Source organism: Engystomops pustulosus, chromosome 6 (genome assembly GCF_040894005.1).
Source record: "Engystomops pustulosus chromosome 6, aEngPut4.maternal, whole genome shotgun sequence".
Lineage (NCBI taxonomy): Eukaryota > Metazoa > Chordata > Amphibia > Anura > Leptodactylidae > Engystomops > Engystomops pustulosus.
Genome location: NC_092416.1, coordinates 171,096,091 through 171,109,011, shown reverse-complemented (window position 1 = coordinate 171,109,011; position 12,921 = coordinate 171,096,091).

The window sequence follows — 12,921 nt, the reverse complement described above, 5'->3', positions numbered from 1 at the left end:
CAGCGATGTCACAGTACAGGGATAATACACACAGTGATGTCACAGTACTGGGATAATACACACAGTGATGTCACAGTACAAATATAATACACACAGTGATATCACAGTACAGGGATAATACACACAGTGATGTCACAGTACAAAGATAATACACACAGTGATGTCACAGTACAGGGATAATACACACAGTGATGTCACAGTACAGGGATAATACACACAGTAATGTCACAGTACAGGGATAATACACACAGTGATGTCACAGTACAGGGATAATACACACAGTGATGTCACAGTACAAAGATAATACACACAGTGATGTCACAGTACAGAGATAATACACACAGTGATGTCACAGTACAGAGATAATACACAGTGATGTCACAGTACAGAGATAATACACATAATGATGTCACAGTACAGGGATAATACACACAGTGATGTCACAGTACAGAGATAATACACACAGTAATGTCACAGTACAGGGATAATACAGTGATGTCACAGTGCATGGATAATACACACAGTGATGTCACAGTACAGGGATAATACACACAGTAATGTCACAGTACAGGGATAATACACACAGTGATGTCACAGTACAGGGATAATGCACACAGTGATGTCACAGTACAGGATAATACACACAGTGATGTCACAGTACAGGGATAATACAGTGATGTCACAGTGCATGGATAATACACACAGTGATGTCACAGTACAGGGATAATACACACAGTGATGTCACAGTACAGGGATAATACACACAGTGATGTCACAGTACAGAGATAATACACACAGTGATGTCACAGTACAGGGATAATACACACAGTGATGTCACACTTCAGGATAATACACACAGTGATGTCACAGTACAGGGATAATACACACAGTGATGTCACAGTACAGAGATAATACACACAGTTATGTCACAGTACAGAGATAATACACACAGTGATGTCACAGTACAGGATAATACACACAGTGATGTCACAGTACAGGGATAGTACACACAGTGATGTCACAGTACAGGGATAATACACACAGTGATCTCACAGTACAGGGATAATACACGCAGTGATGTCACAGTACAGGAATACTACACACAGTGATGTCACAGTACAGGGATAATACACACAGTGATGTCACAGTACAGAGATAATACACACAGTGATGTCACAGTACAGGGATAATACACACAGTGATGTCACAGTACAGAGATAATACACACAGTGATGTCACAGTACAGGGATAGTACACACAGTGATGTCACAGTACAGAGATAATACACACAGTGATGTCACAGTACAGGGATAGTACACACGGAGGTTGTTCCTGTACTGTCTGCCTCTATGCATAGCGCATCTCTTGCAGTAATAGATTATTATATTGCAGTGGTTTTCCAGAATACATTTAGGATTGTTCCTTTGTCCTGTAAAGTGAGAGCTTTAATAAGTACTGATCGTTTGTATCTTCACCAGACCTCGGTTTCCAGTCTAATAAGAATTCTGATATGAAAGTGCGGTTTAACCCTTTCTGGGTTTATTAAAATTGCTAAATAATTTTTTTATAATAGATTTTTCTTTATTATTGCCTTATATCCTAAGACATATTCTCTGACCTCTTCACTGTTCTAAGTCATCTTCTTCCTTTGACCTTGACCATGACACTTCTTCCAGCCATATCTCGATCGGTTTGCTACACAGACATCTTAGGCTTTCCATAACCTATTGTCCCACATTATGCCCCAAACTTAATATTCCCCCCAAAAAATGAATTTTCTAAGTTGCTAGCTCCCTTTTGGTGCCCGCTCATAAATGTAGCCCCATAGTGGCTATAAAACCTCTTGCCAACGAGTCAGGGAAAATAGACCCATATCTATTATACAGGATAGGAAATAAGTGTCTGATCACTGAGGTTCAGCTTCTGGGATCAACAGAATTGGAAACTCATCCGCACGTCAGTATCATAGGATGTAATCATACAAGCAAGATATTCCATCACTTTTATGATAGGAGAATATCCCTTTCTTTTCCTTACTCCACAATCAATTATTCTAAAGAGCTACCAGAATCTGCCACTAGATGGCGCTAGCTGCTCACATAACCCTGCTGCGCTGAGGACTGCTAAGGCTCTGTTCACACCTGTGAAAGTCTTAGCGTCTGTGCTTTAACTTTCCCGTGATGTTATTTAATATTCCCTGCCATGTAGTGGGAAGCTGGAAAAAAAATTCCAAATGTGGAAAGACGTTATTGTGGGCTCAGTTTTTACGACTTTCACTCTGCGCTCCGACTTTGGTTCGGTACGATCGCGGTGATACGAAATTTATACGGGTTTTAATGCGTTTTTAATACATTTTCAAAGATTAAATGAATGTGTACAAAAAAGAAAAAAAAATTTCGCCATTTTCTGACACTAATAACTTTTTTATACTTTGGTGCATGGAGCTCGGCTCAGATCTTGACCTCAACCGGCATCAGCGCTGCGTTCGATATATCGAACGCTAAGCGCTAACAAGTTGAATGGACTGAAAATGCATGCGCATCTGAATGTTTATCGTGCGTTTGGCTGCATTAGCGTTTCCATGTTCTGGTCGCAACATGTTTGGGTTGTGACTGAAAAATCTCTGGAGCTTTAGATTTTTACTAAAAGAGAGATGAAAATGGTAAATTTTTATCTCTCAGTCTGTTACTGAGCACAGTGTCAATCTAGAAAGTCTATATTCAAACTGTGATTTTTTGTGACGATTTACATAGTGTGCCATCTTCCGGTTTTTACTCCTTTTGAAAATCGTAAATGACCAGTTCTGGGGTTTGGATGTGAGGGGGACCCTATGCTAGTGAATACAATAAAATCAATTTGGCACAAACGCAATGGATACGTAGTGCTAACTCACATGTGATCACGGTTGGAGCCTTGGATTGCGTTTAAAACACATTAAAAAGCAGCGTGTGAATGTGACCTTAACAAGGGATCTCTACTAGAGATGAGCGAACACTAAAATGCTCGGGTACTCGTTATTCGAGACGAACTTTTCCCGATGCTCGAGTGCTCGTCTCGAATAACGAACCCCATTGAAGTCAATGGGAGACTCGAGCATTTTTCAAGGGGACCAAGGCTCTGCACAGGGAAGCTTGGCCAAACACCTGGGAACCTCAGAAAAGGATGGAAACACCACGGAAATGGACAGGAAACAGCAGGGGCAGCATGCATGGATGCCTCTGAGGCTGCTTAATCGCACCATTATGCCAAAATTATGGGCAACAGCATGGCCATGACAGAGTGACAGAATGAAGCTAGATAGCATCTAAAACATCCAATAATTGACCCTGACACTATAGGGGACGGCATGCAGAGGCAGCGGCAGCAGGCTAGAGAGTGTCATGGCGACATACCCTAAATGGACTCAGGCTTCAAACCAATGGGTGGCAGAGAGGAACCAAAGGAGGTGAGCAAGAAGCGCTCAAATAATATCGGTACATGATAAAAGTTTGCCAGTATATTTTGTGGATTACACAGCAGGGTGGCGACAAAGTTAACATGGAAGCCATGAAAACAACCCAAAATTCTGCCTGACACAGCTCGTTTGATAAGGGGACCATGTATGGAGGCAGTGAACTAGTAGTAGATTAAAGGTGCTGCAGTTAAAACTATGTTAGTTGGATCTTGGCATGGAGCTGGCGCTCCGCTGCCAGGCGAGCTTTCGCCAATCCAAGCCCCTGTCTATAGGCTACTCCCCAAACAGCACTTCTAAGAACCTTTTGTATAAGATCAAGTGTAGTAGCGTTCTTATAAGTTTAGGATATGGCGGGTGAGGGGAATGTAAACAGATGCGCAAGAAGCGCTGAAATAATATCCCTAAATGGTAAAAGTTTGCAAGTATATTTTGGGGATTACACAGCAGGGTGGCGACAAAGTTAACAACTTTGATGTGGAATGCCCTGTAATAGCTCTTGGGCGGTGTGCCTTTTATCGCCTAGGCTCAGCAGTTTCAGCACCGCCTGCTGTCGCTTAGCGACGGCACTGCTGCTGTGCCTAGAGCTACCGACTGATGGCGCCGTGCCCACGGATGGTAGTTCGGAGGAGGAGGAGGTGGAGGAGGGGTGGGAGGAGGTATAGTAGGCCTTTGAGACCTGGACCGAGGTAGGCCCCGCAATTCTCTGCGTCGGCAGTATATGACCAGCCCCAGGGTCAGACTCGGTCCCAGCCTGCACCAAGTTAAGTGTAGTAGCGTTCTTATAAGTTTGGGATATGGCGGGTGAGGGGAATGTAAACAGATGCGCAAGAAGCGCTGAAATAATATCCCTAAATGGTAAAAGTTTGCCAGTATATTTTGTGGATAACACAGCAGGGTGGCGACAAAGTTAACAACTTTGATGTGGAATCCATGAAAACAACCCAAATTTCTGCCTGACACACCTCGTTTGATAAAGGGACGATGTATGGAGGCAGCTATATGGACGACTTTTGGAGGTAGCAATGGAGACAACGTGTGGAGGCTGCTATGGAGACAATTTAATTTGGATAGTGCCTGTATGTGGCAGTCCCAAACATTTTTCAAACCAGAGGAGCAGGTAGGTGGCCCTCCAGTAAAATGGGATAGATTGAGTGCCTGTATGTGGCAGTCCCAAAAATGTTTCAAACCAGAGGAGCAGGTTGGTGGCCCTCCAGTAAAATGGAATAGATTGAGTGCCTGTATGTGGCAGTCCCAAAAATTGTTCAAACCAGAGGAGCAGGTAGGTGGCCCTGCAGTAAAATGGAATAGATTGAGTGCCTGTATGTGGCAGTCCCAAAAATGTTTCAAACCAGAGGAGCAGGTAGGTGGCCCTCCAGTAAAATGGAATAGATTGAGTGCCTGTATGTGGCAGTCCCAAAAATTGTTCAAACCAGAGGAGCAGGTAGGTGGCCCTGCAGTAAAATGGAATAGATTGAGTGCCTGTATGTGGCAGTCCCAAAAATTTTTTAAAACAGAGGACCGGGTAGGTGGCCCTCCAGAAAAATGGAATAGATTGAGTGCCTGTATGTGGCACTCACAAAAATTGTTTCAAACAGAGGACCGGGTAGGTGGCCCTCCAGAAAAATTAAATGCATGAAGTACTATAGCAAGAGCCAGTGGGCCCTGTCAAAAAATAGCCATTTTCCTCTGCTTTACTGTACAAAGAGGAGGAGAAGGAGGAAAATGAGGAGGAGGAGGAGGAGTGGATCAATTATTCAGGTTGAGCTTCCTTCACCTGGTGGAGATTGGAAATTCTGAGAAATCCAGCCTTTATTCATTTTAATAAGCGTCAGCCTGTCAGCGCTGTCAGTCGACAGGCGTGTACGCTTATCGGTGATGATGCCACCAGCTGCACTGAAAACCCGCTCGGACAAGACGCTAGCGGCAGGGCAGGCAAGAACCTCCAAGGCGTACAGCGCCAGTTCGTGCCACATGTCCAGCTTTGAAACCCAGTAGTTGTAGGGAGCTGTGTGATCATTTAGGACGATGGTATGGTCAGCTACGTACTCCCTCACCATCTTTCTGTAAAGATCAGCCCTACTCTGCCGAGACTGGGGACAGGTGACAGTGTCTTGCTGGGGTGACATAAAGCTGGCAAAAGCCTTGTAAAGCGTACCCTTGCCAGTGCTGGACAAGCTGCCTGCTCGCCTACTCTCCCTCGCTACTTGTCCCGCAGAACTACGCACTCTGCCGCTAGCGCTGTCAGAAGGGAAATACTGTTTCAGCTTGTGCACCAGGGCCTGCTGGTATTCATGCATTCTCACACTCCTTTCCTCTCCAGGGATGAGAGTGGGAAGATTTTGCTTGTACCGTGGGTCCAGGAGAGTGAACACCCAGTAATCGGTGCTGGAATAAATTCTTTGAACGCGAGGGTCACGGGATAGGCAGCCTAGCATGAAATCTGCCATATGCGCCAGAGTACCAACGCGTAAGAATTCACTCCCCTCACTGGCCTGACTGTCCATTTCCTCCTCCTCCAACTCCTCCAACTCCTCTTCTTCTGCCCATACACGCTGAACAGTGAAGGACTCAACAATGGTCCCCTCTTGTGTCTCGCCAACATTCTCCTCCTCTTCCTCCTCATCCTCCTCCACCTCCACCTCCTCCGATATGCGCTGAGAAACAGACCTCAGGGTGCTTTGGCTATCAACAAGGGAATATTCTTCCCCCGTCTCTTGTGACGAGCGCAAAGCTTCCGACTTCATGCTGACCAGAGAGTTTTTCAACAGGCCAAGCAGCGGGATGGTGAGGCTGATGATGGCGGCATCGCCACTGACCATCTGTGTTGACTCCTCAAAGTTACTCAGCACCTGACAGATATCAGACATCCACGTCCACTCCTCATTGTAGACTTGAGGAAGCTGACTGACCTGACTACCAGTTCTGGTGGAAGTTGACATCTGGCAGTCTACAATCGCTCTGCGCTGCTGGTAAACTCTGGATAACATGGTCAGTGTTGAATTCCACCTCGTGGACACGTCGCACAACAGTCGGTGAGCGGGCAGTTGGAGGCGGCGCTGCGCTGCCCTGAGAGTGGCAGCATCTGGGCTGGACTTCCTGAAATGCGCACAGATGCGGCGCACCTTCGTGAGCAAATCAGACAGATTGGGGTATGTCTTGAGGAAACGCTGCACTATCAGATTTAACACATGGGCCAGGCATGGCACATGTGTCAGTCTGCCGAGTTGCAGAGCCGCCACCAGGTTACGGCCGTTGTCACACACAACCATTCCCGGCTTGAGGTTCAGCGGTGCCAGCCACAGATCAGTCTGCGCCGTGATGCCCTGTAATAGCTCTTGGGCGGTGTGCCTTTTGTCGCCTAGGCTCAGCAGTTTGAGCACCGCCTGCTGTCGCTTAGCGACGGCACTGCTGCTGTGCCTAGAGCTACCGACTGATGGCGCCGTGCCCACGGATGGTAGTTCGGAGGAGGAGGTGGAGGAGGGGTGGGAGGAGGAGGAGGCATAGTAGGCCTGAAACACCTGGACCGAGGTAGGCCCCGCAATCCTCGGCGTCGGCAGTATATGAGCAGCCCCAGGGTCAGACTCGGTCCCAGCCTCCACCAAGTTAACCCAATGTGCCGTCAGCGATATATAGTGGCCCTGCCCGGCAGCACTCGTCCACGTGTCCGTGGTCAGGTGGACCTTGTCAGAAACGGCGTTGGTCAGGGCACGGATGATGTTGTCTGACACGTGCTGGTGCAGGGCTGGGACGGCACATCGGGAAAAGTAGTGGCGGCTGGGGACCGAATACCGAGGGGCGGCCGCCGCCATGAGGTTGCGAAAGGCCTCGGTCTCTACTAGCCTATAGGGCAGCATCTCCAGGCTAAGCAATCTGGAGATGTGCACATTAAGGGCTTGGGCGTGCGGGTGGGTTGCACTATATTTGCGTTTCCGCTCCAGCGTCTGGGGTATGGAGAGCTGAACGCTGGTGGATGCTGTGGAGGATCGTGGAGGCGACGATGGGGTTTTTGTGCCAGGGTCCTGGGCAGGGGGCTGACTAGCAGCTGACACAGGGGAAGGAGCAGTGGTGTGCACGGCCGGAGGTGAACGGGCTTGTTGCCACTGAGTGGGGTGCTTAGCATTCATATGCCTGCGCATACTGGTGGTAGTTAAGCTAGTAGTGGTGGAACCCCTGCTGAGCCTGGTTTGGCAAATGTTGCACACCACAGTCCGTCGGTCATCCGGTGTTTCCTTAAAGAACCTCCACACTTCTGAAGATCTAGCCCTCGCCGCAAGAGCCCTCACCACGGGAGCTTCACTAGTTGACAGTGGCGCTGATGCACCAGCTCTGGCCCTGCCTCTCCGTCTGGCCCCACCACTGCCTCTTCCAACCTGTTCAGGTCGAGGACTCTCCTCCGTCTCAGAAGCACTGTGTTCACCCGGCCTCTCAACCCAGCTTGGGTCTGTCACCTCATCATCCTCCGATCCCTCAGTCTGCTCCCCCCTCGGACTTCCTGCCCTGACAACAACTTCCCCACTGTCTGACAACCGTGTCTCCTCATCGTCGGACACCTCTTTACACACTTCCACTACGTCAAGAAGGTCATCATCACCCACAGACTGTGACTGGTGGAAAACCTGGGCATCGGAAAATTGCTCAGCAGCAACCGGACAAGTGGTTTGTGACTGTGGGAAGGGTCCAGAAAACAGTTCCTCAGAGTATGCCGGTTCAAATGCCAAATTTTCCTGGGAGGGGGCAGACTGGGGGGGAGGAGGCTGAGGTGCAGGAGCTGGAGGAGTGGCGATTTCGGTGACATGGGTGGACTGCGTGGAAGACTGACTGGTGGTGGACAAATTGCTCGAAGCATTGTCAGCAATCCACGACATCACCTGTTCGCACTGTTCTGGCCTCAACAGTGCTCTACCACGAGTCCCAGTAACTTCAGACATGAACCTAGGGAGTGTAGCTCTGCGGCGTTCCCCTGCTCCCTCATCAGCAGGTGGTGTCTCACCCCGCCCAGGACCACGGCCTCTGACCCCTGCAGTAGTTGGACGCCCACGTCCCCGCCCTCGTCCTCTACCCCTAGCCCTCGGGTTAAACATTTTTAAAATGAGAGTTATAACTTTATTTTTTTTTTTACTTTTTTTTGTTTTTTTTTGTGTTTTTTTTTTTTTTTTGTGTTTTTTTTTTTTTTTTGAGTTTTTAAAACCAAACAATGCTATCCTATTGCTATGGCTATTTTCTAGCCAAGTATCAAAGGAAGCACAGTACTATGCCAGATGAGATGACACTGAGTTATTGCCTAATAGAAATCCAACCCCTACTGAATTTTGCCACTTCGGCCTTTGCTATGGATATGTGCGCCACTAAGCGCAGAACACAGCGGTCGCAAGTCCCACTACAAATTGCTCAGAATTGGCAAGTACATGCACTGCAGAAACTACAGTCACCAGCAGATCAACCAGAAATCAAATATATAGAACGCTACTGTAGGCTTCAAGAAGCTGTTTGTATTCTCCTATGGCTATTTTCTAGCCAAGTATCAAAGGAAGCACAGTACTATGCCAGATGAGATGACACTGAGTTATTGCCTAATAGAAATCCAACCCCTACTGAATTTTGCCACTTCAGCCTTTGCTATGGATATGTGCGCCACTAAGCGCAGAACACAGCGGTCGCAAGTCCCACTACAAATTGCTCAGAATTGGCAAGTACATGCACTGCAGAAACTACAGTCACCAGCAGATCAACCAGAAATCAAATATATAGAACGCTACTGTAGGCTTCAAGAAGCTGTTTGTATTCTCCTATGGCTATTTTCTAGCCAAGTATCAAAGGAAGCACAGTACTATGCCAGATGAGATGACACTGAGTTATTGCCTAATAGAAATCCAACCCCTACTGAATTTTGCCACTTCAGCCTTTGCTATGAATATGTGCGCCACTAAGCGCAGAACACAGCGGTCGCAAGTCTCACTACAAATTGCTCAGAATTGGCAAGTACATGCACTGCAGAAACTACAGTCACCAGCAGATCAACCAGAAATCAAATATATAGAACGCTACTGTAGGCTTCAAGAAGCTGTTTGTATTCTCCTATGGCTATTTTCTAGCCAAGTATCAAAGGAAGCACAGTACTATGCCAGATGAGATGACACTGAGTTATTGCCTAATAGAAATCCAACCCCTACTGAATTTTGCCACTTCAGCCTTTGCTATGGATATGTGCGCCACTAAGCGCAGAACACAGCGGTCGCAAGTCCCACTACAAATTGCTCAGAATTGGCAAGTACATGCACTGCAGAAACTACAGTCACCAGCAGATCAACCAGAAATCAAATATATAGAACGCTACTGTAGGCTTCAAGAAGCTGTTTGTATTCTCCTATGGCTATTTTCTAGCCAAGTATCAAAGGAAGCACAGTACTATGCCAGATGAGATGACACTGAGTTATTGCCTAATAGAAATCCAACCCCTACTGAATTTTGCCACTTCAGCCTTTGCTATGGATATGTGCGCCACTAAGCGCAGAACACAGCGGTCGCAAGTCCCACTACAAATTGCTCAGAATTGGCAAGTACATGCACTGCAGAAACTACAGTCACCAGCAGATCAACCAGAAATCAAATATATAGAACGCTACTGTAGGCTTCAAGAAGCTGTTTGTATTCTCCTATGGCTATTTTCTAGCCAAGTATCAAAGGAAGCACAGTACTATGCCAGATGAGATGACACTGAGTTATTGCCTAATAGAAATCCAACCCCTACTGAATTTTGCCACTTCAGCCTTTGCTATGGATATGTGCGCCACTAAGCGCAGAACACAGCGGTCGCAAGTCCCACTACAAATTGCTCAGAATTGGCAAGTACATGCACTGCAGAAACTACAGTCACCAGCAGATCAACCAGAAATCAAATATATAGAACGCTACTGTAGGCTTCAAGAAGCTGTTTGTATTCTCCTATGGCTATTTTCTAGCCAAGTATCAAAGGAAGCACAGTACTATGCCAGATGAGATGACACTGAGTTATTGCCTAATAGAAATCCAACCCCTACTGAATTTTGCCACTTCAGCCTTTGCTATGGATATGTGCGCCACTAAGCGCAGAACACAGCGGTCGCAAGTCCCACTACAAATTGCTCAGAATTGGCAAGTACATGCACTGCAGAAACTACAGTCACCAGCAGATCAACCAGAAATCAAATATATAGAACGCTACTGTAGGCTTCAAGAAGCTGTTTGTATTCTCCTATGGCTATTTTCTAGCCAAGTATCAAAGGAAGCACAGTACTATGCCAGATGAGATGACACTGAGTTATTGCCTAATAGAAATCCAACCCCTACTGAATTTTGCCACTTCAGCCTTTGCTATGAATATGTGCGCCACTAAGCGCAGAACACAGCGGTCGCAAGTCTCACTACAAATTGCTCAGAATTGGCAAGTACATGCACTGCAGAAACTACAGTCACCAGCAGATCAACCAGAAATCAAATATATAGAACGCTACTGTAGGCTTCAAGAAGCTGTTTGTATTCTCCTATGGCTATTTTCTAGCCAAGTATCAAAGGAAGCACAGTACTATGCCAGATGAGATGACACTGAGTTATTGCCTAATAGAAATCCAACCCCTACTGAATTTTGCCACTTCAGCCTTTGCTATGGATATGTGCGCCACTAAGCGCAGAACACAGCGGTCGCAAGTCCCACTACAAATTGCTCAGAATTGGCAAGTACATGCACTGCAGAAACTACAGTCACCAGCAGATCAACCAGAAATCAAATATATAGAACGCTACTGTAGGCTTCAAGAAGCTGTTTGTATTCTCCTATGGCTATTTTCTAGCCAAGTATCAAAGGAAGCACAGTACTATGCCAGATGAGATGACACTGAGTTATTGCCTAATAGAAATCCAACCCCTACTGAATTTTGCCACTTCAGCCTTTGCTATGGATATGTGCGCCACTAAGCGCAGAACACAGCGGTCGCAAGTCTCACTACAAATTGCTCAGAATTGGCAAGTACATGCACTGCAGAAACTACAGTCACCAGCAGATCAACCAGAAATCAAATATATAGAACGCTACTGTAGGCTTCAAGAAGCTGTTTGTATTCTCCTATGGCTATTTTCTAGCCAAGTATCAAAGGAAGCACAGTACTATGCCAGATGAGATGACACTGAGTTATTGCCTAATAGAAATCCAACCCCTACTGAATTTTGCCACTTCAGCCTTTGCTATGGATATGTGCGCCACTAAGCGCAGAACACAGCGGTCGCAAGTCCCACTACAAATTGCTCAGAATTGGCAAGTACATGCACTGCAGAAACTACAGTCACCAGCAGATCAACCAGAAATCAAATATATAGAACGCTACTGTAGGCTTCAAGAAGCTGTTTGTATTCTCCTATGGCTATTTTCTAGCCAAGTATCAAAGGAAGCACAGTACTATGCCAGATGAGATGACACTGAGTTATTGCCTAATAGAAATCCAACCCCTACTGAATTTTCCCACTTCGGTCTTTGCTATGGATATGTGTGCCACTAAGAGCTAAACACAACGGTAGCAAGTCCCCCTGCTAATTCCTCACAAAATGGTAAAAGATGCAAATTAAAATAAAAAAAGTAGAACGTTATTGTAGCCCTAAGAAGGGCTGTTGGGTTCTTTGAGAATCACTCCTGCCTAACAGTAAGCTAATAGAACACCCTAACGCTTTCCCTGACCAGCAGCAGCTCTCTCCCTAGCGGCATCCAGACACAGAATGATCCGAGCAGCGCGGCCAGCGGCTAGTCTATCCCAGGGTCACCTGATCTGGCCAGCCAACCACTGCTATCGACGTGTAAGGGTACCACGTCATGCTGGGTGGAGTGCAGAGTCTCCTGGCTTGTGATTGGCTCTGTTTCTGGCCGCCAAAAAGCAAAACGGCGGGAGCTGCCATTTTCTCGAGCGGGCGAAGTATTCGTCCGAGTAACGAGCAGTTTCGAGTACCCTAATGCTCGACCGAGCATCAAGCTCGGACGAGCATGTTCGCTCATCTCTAATCTCTACCCTCTTTCCTGGACTGGCTCCTGACTACACAACCTTTCATTATTAATAGATCTGTGCCATGGCTTGTGAAGAAGAGGTTCTCAGCACATTTCATAAGCTACAGTGAGCGGCCATTAAACCTTCCCAGATTTGGTGGGACACTCCTGGATTTTGGAGTCTGTCCGGATTTCCAGTATATCTGCATACTCCATAAGTGGCATGAAGACACGAGGACACAGGAAGGAGAGAATGTCTGAGCTGGACGACGGCCGGGGGACATTGTAATTAATGGGGGGCATTAGAGGAGGATATTATTATAACCAAAGGGTAACATTATACTTGTTAGGGGGCACAATAGTGCATTATTATAAGTCGTTAGTAATATACATGGGGGGACATGTTATAAGGGACAGGCAGGGGTATATTATAAGTTGGTGGTAATATACATGGGGGGACATG